We start from the raw sequence: 8210 nt of genomic DNA on the forward strand, positions 1-8210 counted from the left end.
AATTTAAGATTTCCAGAAGACACCTTTATGATTTTCGTATTCTCTGTTAACTACCATTGTTAACTATTGCTTCTTTTATTTGATTGTCACTGATAATTTTATGTCATACCAACCATGATCAATAATTCATCTTCGAACCAAATTTCGCCTAGACCGAAACAGCATATAAACACTACATGTGACACATGTTCTTTAAACAGGTATGAATTTATTAGCTGTTAAATAATAGCACCATCTGCAAAGAATCTAAAACGCCTGCTGACATCGTGTCCTAAATCGTTTTGATTCGTTAAGACCGGCAGACGTTCTATAACACTACAATGGGGAACGACAGACCCACTCGATGACTTTTCATCAGTTACTACGAATTACCTTCCTGAGAAGAAATTACGAATCCAGTCGCACATCTAGGCCGATACTGACTTGTTTTGTGTGCAGTGGGGGATCTGTTCCGACTCTAATTAATTTACTTAGCACGAAACTCTTAATTCTTTGAATTTAAGCCGCATTTAGTCTACGCTTACACAGTTCGGAAGGAGTGGAGATCGTGTCTTCGGAAGGCGCCTAGCAAATTCTTAAATAGATATATTTTTTTGCTTGTTTAAAAAGACATTTTTTGTGTTTATTTCTATATCTACATGGATACTCTGCAAATCACATGTAAGAGCATGGCAGAGGGTTCGTCGGACAACTTTCACAATTCTCTGTTATTCCAATCTCCTATAACGCGCGGAAAAAATGAACACGTCCGTGAGACTTCTTATTTCCCTTATTTTGTTATGAAGGTCGTTTCTCCCTGCGTAGGTCGGCGTCAACGAAATATTTTCGCATTCGGTGCAGAAAGTTGGTCATTGAAATTTCGTCAGAAGATCTCGTCGCAACGAGAAACGCCGTTGTTTTAATCATATCCACCCCCAAATCGTGTATCATTTCAGTGACCCTCTCTCCCCTATTTCGCGATGTTACAGAACGTACTGCCCTTACATGAACTTTTTCGATGTACTTCGTCAATCCTATCTGGTACGGATCCCACACCTCACAACAGTATTCTAAAAGAGGACGGACAAGCGTAGTGTAGGCAGTCTCCTTAGTAGATCTGTCACATTTTCTAAGTGTCTTGCCAATAAAACATAGCCTTTGGTTAGCCTTCCCCACAGCATTTTCTATGTATTCCTTTCAATTTAAGTTGTTCGCAATTGTAATTCCTAGGTATTATTAGTGGGTTTGAATGCTACGGCATGCAATTTTGCAGCAATGACTCCGTGGTCACTAATTCCTGTATCCGTCATGACGCTATGTATTTGCTTGTTGTCAAGAAGTTTAATATCTCAGGATTGTTTGTTGCCAATTGGTCTAGTACGTTATCAAAACCATCTACGCCTCGTATGGGCTCCTGAAGAAATTGCTCCGCCCGGGGCACGACACTTTTTTGGCGCCCTCTCCCTTCCTCCTCGGCTCCGAGGATACGACAATCCAGAAACCCATATAGTAACATAATATATACACTCCTGGAAATGGAAAAAAGAACACATTGACACCGGTGTGTCACACCCACCATACTTGCTCCGGACACTGCGAGAGGGCTGTACAAGCAATGATCACACGCACGGCACAGCGGACACACCAGGAACCGCGGTGTTGGCCGTCGAATGGCGCTAGCTGCGCAGCATTTGTGCACCGCTGCCGTCAGTGTCAGCCAGTTTGCCGTGGCATACGGAGCTCCATCGCAGTCTTTAACACTGGTAGCATGCCGCGACAGCGTGGACGTGAACCGTATATGCAGTTGACGGACTTTGAGCGAGGGCGTATAGTAGGCATGCGGGAGGCCGGGTGGACGTACCGCCGAATTGCTCAACACGTGGGGCGTGAGGTCTCCACAGTACATCGATGTTGTCGCCAGTGGTCGGCGGAAGGTGCACGTGCCCGTCGACCTGGGACCGGACCGCAGCGACGCACGGATGCACGCCAAGACCGTAGGATCCTACGCAGTGCCGTAGGGGACCGCACCGCCACTTCCCAGCAAATTAGGGACACTGCTGCTCCTGGGGTATCGGCGAGGACCATTCGCAACCGTCTCCATGAAGCTGGGCTACGGTCCCGCACACCGTTAGGCCGTCTTCCGCTCACGCCCCAACATCGTGCAGCCCGCCTCCAGTGGTGTCGCGACAGGCGTGAATGGAGGGACGAATGGAGACGTGTCGTCTTCAGCGATGAGAATCGCTTCTGCCTTGGTGCCAATGATGGTCGTATGCGTGTTTGGCGCCGTGCAGGTGAGCGCCACAATCAGGACTGCATACGACCGAGGCACACAGGGCCAACACCCGGCATCATGGTGTGGGGAGCGATCTCCTACACTGGCCGTACACCACTGGTGATCGTCGAGGGGACACTGAATAGTGCACGGTACATCCAAACCGTCATCGAACTCATCGTTCTACCATTCCTAGACCGGCAAGGGAACTTGCTGTTCCAACAGGACAATGCACGTCCGCATGTATCCCGTGCCACCCAACGTGCTCTAGAAGGTGTAAGTCAACTACCCTGGCCAGCAAGATCTCCGGATCTGTCCCCCATTGAGCATGTTTGGGACTGGATGAAGCGTCGTCTCACGCGGTCTGCACGTCCAGCACGAACGCTGGTCCAACTGAGGCGCCAGGTGGAAATGGTATTGCAAGCCGTTCCACAGGACTACATACAGCATCTCTACGATCGTCTCCATGGGAGAATAGCAGCCTGCATTGCTGCGAAAGGTGGATATACACTGTACTAGTGCCGACATTGTGCATGCTCTGTTGCCTGTGTCTATGTGCCTGTGGTTCTGTCAGTGTGATCATGTGATGTATCTGACCCCAGGAATGTGTCAATAAAGTTTCCCCTTCCTGGGACAATGAATTCACGGTGTTCTTATTTCAATTTCCAGGAGTGTATAATTTACTCCAGTAGTAATTTATTTTCCGGAAAATTTTGTTTGTCTTGGAGACCCTTTGGCGCTCCTCTGCAAGCGGCGCTCGGGGCATGATAGACGCCGTGACGCCCTCTCGCCTTGCCGCTGGACAGGCTGAAGTCACTACCAACTTTAATTGTATGAGTCGGGTGCCCATTCGAGTGCTGGTTATTAGCAAGTAAAAGTTCTCTGTGATCCGCTGATCCTAATGTTCTACAGCAATATAGTATTACCAAATGTCGTATATTAATGGTAAGAAGATGGGCCTTATTCTGCCCATTAATAGTGTTCTTAACGGCGTAATGGCGTTGCTTTTTTTTTCAATTTGTGCTTATTGTCTTGCTTAAAACAACAACGTGAGGTGTTGAAACAGTGGTCAACCGAAAGAATAGTGTTAGAATGATGAACTGAATTTCAATTTCTAGTGTCATAGTATTTGTAAATTGGTTAATAGTGATTTTGAGAAGTAAAGATTACATGCTTCATTCCATTTACGGTATTTAAAGTTTAAAACGACCATTATTTATATAACATATCACTGCATTCGTCAATAATTATTGAGGAAGTGAATGATAAATGAAAGTAAATGTTACAATAGGAGTGATGACGGTGTGCAAGATTGCGACAAATTAAGTAAACGATTGTTTCTCGTGATTGCGACCACAACATACTCGCACTCTGCTGTAGCTTTGTAATGTTAAATCTTTGGAATTATCATTCGAAGACTATGAATGTGAGATCGTATTGTTGTCTATTTGCTGCAATAATAATATAACGAAAGTGCGATTTTTTATCCAAAAGTGAAGGCATCACGCACCGATTTCTAAACATCTTTAAATGTTGTATAAGCGACAAATATAGTCTCAGCAATACAGTGCAATGAATTTTAGTCTCTTTTCCAAAAACAGTAGCAACAAAATACGAAATTTGACGTACAGGAGGGAATATCATACATAAGAGTATTAAAAGCTGTGAAAATTTAAATCAGAAACTATCGCCACAGGCCTGACTTACGGAACGAATGTTTGTAGATGTTAAATTGATTAAAAAGGAAGCGAGAAGAGAACTACCATATTTGTATATACAAATGCTGTACCACACAATCGTTATTTGGAGCTTTAAAGCAATCTACTACAGTACCGCATGCACAACACTAGCCGACAGGATACATGATAGAAAGAGACATAGTTAACTGTGCTCTCAGCCAATCAGGGAAGATACCATTACTGACCTCACACTCTTGTGTCTGTATAGGGAACTGGTGTGCGCCAGCTGTCTGTGAATCGTGTAAACTTCATTCTGCATATTTCCGGATTTTAGCTGTTTTGTGTATCGTTTTCTCTGATGCGGAGACACGGGGCCGACGTAGCATTTGCCTAAACGAGCGTGGAAAATCGCCGAGAAAACAACACTCGGTGTACCAGACAGGTGGCCGTTAACCCGGCGGGTTTGGATCACCTCCCACGCGGCGCGTTTAGTTACACGAGCAGTGGTGCTTTCGTATCACCCCGAGAGGGAGAGAACCGTGGACGCGGCCATAGCCGAACTTGGTTCGTCACTTGACTAGGTACAACCACGTTCTGGTTCAAAGTGGGCACCGTTGTTAGTACAAGTGCGGGAAGTGACCGCGCAAAATGCTTACTGTTACCGTCGTTACATTTGTTGACAATGACGAGGAAAAATGAATGATTGTAGTGCCGGAAACGGTGACGGGCGTCGCAAGCACAGTGTTAAACTGAGTGAGTCGGTGGGCTACACATTATATACGGAGGGCGCCCAACGAACGGGCCACTGACGATATGGGCGTTGCTTTATTAGGTAGACATTACTGCAATTTTATTAACAAATAACGAAAAACTAATTTGCGAAGGCTTTGTTTTTGTTGCGCAGAATTAGCTTTCAAGGATAGCCGAGAAGAACTATTTGCCTAGTCGCCGTGTGTGCGAATGAGGCGACGCACGAACCCAGGAGTGTACCTCCTCCTCCCCCTCCCCCTACCCGTTTCTCGTGCGTAAACATGATCAGGTCTTCAGTTGACTTTGCGAGTAACATGTGCATTAAACTGTTTGTGAACCGTGTTTCGTAACCACTAAATGTGAATACAGCTATCTTACCTGTGTGTTCCACTGGTTCCCAGGCTCGTCCACTCAAATTTTGTATTAAGAAGTACAAACCTACGTCGCCAATCTCGGCACGTTCTGGAGTGGGAAGCCGGAATGTGGTGTTTGAGGATCAAAGGAAAGAACACAAAGGAGAAATGGAATTCTCCGTTGCTTTTTTTTAATGAAATCACACAACAGCTTCATTTCTTTAAAAGTGTAACTAGAATATATATTATTCAGTAATATGTTACAAGGTAGGCACCGAGTGCTAAACATTTTCCGTCAGAGGAGGTCTGTTTGTACAAAGCTGTGTACGGGACTACTTTACAAAGCGATAAGCATTGTTCTGCGGCGCCTGCTGCGACCGACCGCGGCAAACAAAGAGCGACGCGCTGATAACGACGCTCAACCTGACACTCGCCGCTTTCAGCCGGGCTGGTTCTCGTAACGCACACATAACAGAGTTCAGAAGTAATTTATATTTCCGCTAAATACTATCGCGTCGGTAAGGCAGAGATTGTGGACACCAATGTTTCATTTGTTCTCGTCTGACACGCTTTTTCGTAACCTTAAGAACTGTGTCTTTGACTTGCTGCGAGGAGACAAAATGAAAAAAGCGTAACGCCAAAAACGTCAGTGAAGTCTTTGAAAATGGAGGAGTACCATCGAAATGCTTAGGACTGGATCACGAAAATAAAAATAATAAAGATACTGTTACTGAACATGGCATCGCAGGTAGAAACGTCTGTTACACAGGAGCAACGCTCCGAGACTGTTAATGCCGAACTATCTGTCATTAACGTGAATAGAAGAGAATATGTTACCGAACGAGTGATGTTACGCTTCCTGTTCTTCATTTTGTTAATTGGTCTACGTCCTGTACGCCGATGAAATAAGATGTTAAAGAATTGCTACTTTGTAGTGTTTTTTTCGGGTTTGCGGCGGGTACTCTCTCGTCCTAGGCCTATCAGAATGTACACAGAGCTCAGCTGGTGACGTCTGCTGCTGTGTTGTGTGAGAGATTAGCCAGTTACGAGCCAGGCATGCGAGGCTACCAACTGGCGCTCGAGGGAAGTTAGCGCGGTATGCCGGATCCAGCTTTCGGTACCCGGCTAGGCGGGTTCACTTTTTCACCCATACAGAGCACAGTTACCTAACCTTTGACATCCGTTCTCGAAACGTTTTCCCCACATAGCATGTGTCCAAGAGATTCCCATGGCCGGAAAAAACAACATATATCACAAAAACAAGTGAGATTGCCATTTCATTTTATCGCCGAGAATTCGTCAAAGTGAATAGGATTATTTGACTTTCACTATAATTTTATTTTCTTATGAGACCCGCATCTGCGTCGAAATAAAAGCAATAAAATATGCCTGCGCGTTCCATGTGCTCTCATTTTTGAACTATCCTCAGCGGCAATAAATTTTTAGTACGGTCCGAGGCGCCAGATTTTTACGCCTCCCTTAAAGATATTTGCAGTCCGTTTTCACGTAGACAAACTCTGACTAGGAGCGCACGAAACGCGTTTCATAACTTGTATAGTCTTTCACCGAGATCCAGGCATTAACTTCGTTTCATCTCTTAAACATAAGTACAGTATAGACGTACCACACTAGCAAATAAGTATAAGAAGAAATCAGCGTTGAAACTTTTTTGTAAGTCTGGAAAGAAATTACGGTGTAAAACTACGTCCAGTGTAGGCCTTAGCACGGTGCGCCGTCCAAACGGCAGCAACAGCGGCAGCGCAGAAATCCCCACGTTCGACGTGTTCTCACTCCGTGATTTCTTCTCGTATCTACAAAACAGTTATATCACTAAGTTCTTCTCACACCGATCTGCTAATATATATACCGTGTTTCCTTTTAAAAATAAAGAAACGAAGCTGAAGTCTGCATCTCGGTGATTTGTTGATCAAGTTGCGAAAATGCGTTGTTCTTTTGTTTCATGCACATCTGGTCACTATTCGTGTAGGTGAAAAGAGATTACTAACATCTGAGATTAAAACGTTATTTGAAGTTAAACTCTGAGTTCCCATAATTATGTAAAAAAATTATTATGAACGGAATTTAATTTAGAAATTTGGTGTTCAACATATAAAAGAAACATACGCTCCATTGTGTAGTGCTCTTACGTCAAGTCGCTATAGAAGAAGCTGATTCGGTACCCAGGGTTGGTAAAAATGGAAGTGTGTGTCCGATAAAAATGCCTAGAAACATATCGGATGTTGACAGACACAATTAGATTCGACTAACGTCAGTGGATGTTGATTAATATGGCGTCGGTGACATTGTTTCCTTGTTTTCGGAGTCGAACTGAATGTGAGGTTCTGAAGTACGCGTGGTGCTTAGCGACAGTATTCTACAAAACATTCGGCCGTCGTTTGTCAACTGCAGTCGTGCCCTCGGTCGAGTGTGGTCGCAACAGGCGTGCAGAAACGACAACAACCGTTTAACAACAATAACAACAACAACAACAGCATCATCTGCTAGCTTCCCTCGACACAAAAGTCCCAGCAGCGGTAAACCAATACATGAGACTGAAACTAGCACACTCCGTCACGCTTTGTATACAAAAATATACTCTGTCCCCGCTATCTGCTTTCGACGTGAGACCTGTTATACAGGGGAGGCCGAGCTGCCACGCAGTCGGAGCTAGGCTAAGTTGTGCTAGGAGCAGGCCACTGCAGGCTGAGTGCTAAACGCGACCAAGATACCTCTTCCGAGGTAGCATAGCGCTTCTGGTCTAAAACCCAGAGTAGATTTAAACGGAAATTGAAAATCACTACCGAGATAAGTTGCTCCTCGTGCAAAATCTTTTTATTGCTTACAATTTTCGCTCGAAGTGTCATCATCAGCCATGTAAAAGATCGAGTCAATGTTCTTACACAGTTAATAGTATGTCGGCAGTAACAAAATGTAATTTGGGAGGTTCCTTTATGATCACATGTACTGGTGGAAAATCGTGTGCTATTTTGACCATTACAGCTTCTATTAGCTAACGTAATCGTATGGTCAGTTGATCAGAACAGCTATGGGTGTCATATTATTTTCTGTCAGTAGATACGACTGTAGGTTACACTTTTTTCGACATACAATCATCTATATTAAGTACATCGGCATGACCTCCTTTAATGGAGCTAATGGTAATTTTTGTATTGGAAC

The sequence above is a fragment of the Schistocerca serialis genome, chromosome 7 (assembly GCF_023864345.2).
Source record: "Schistocerca serialis cubense isolate TAMUIC-IGC-003099 chromosome 7, iqSchSeri2.2, whole genome shotgun sequence".
NCBI lineage: Eukaryota > Metazoa > Arthropoda > Insecta > Orthoptera > Acrididae > Schistocerca > Schistocerca serialis.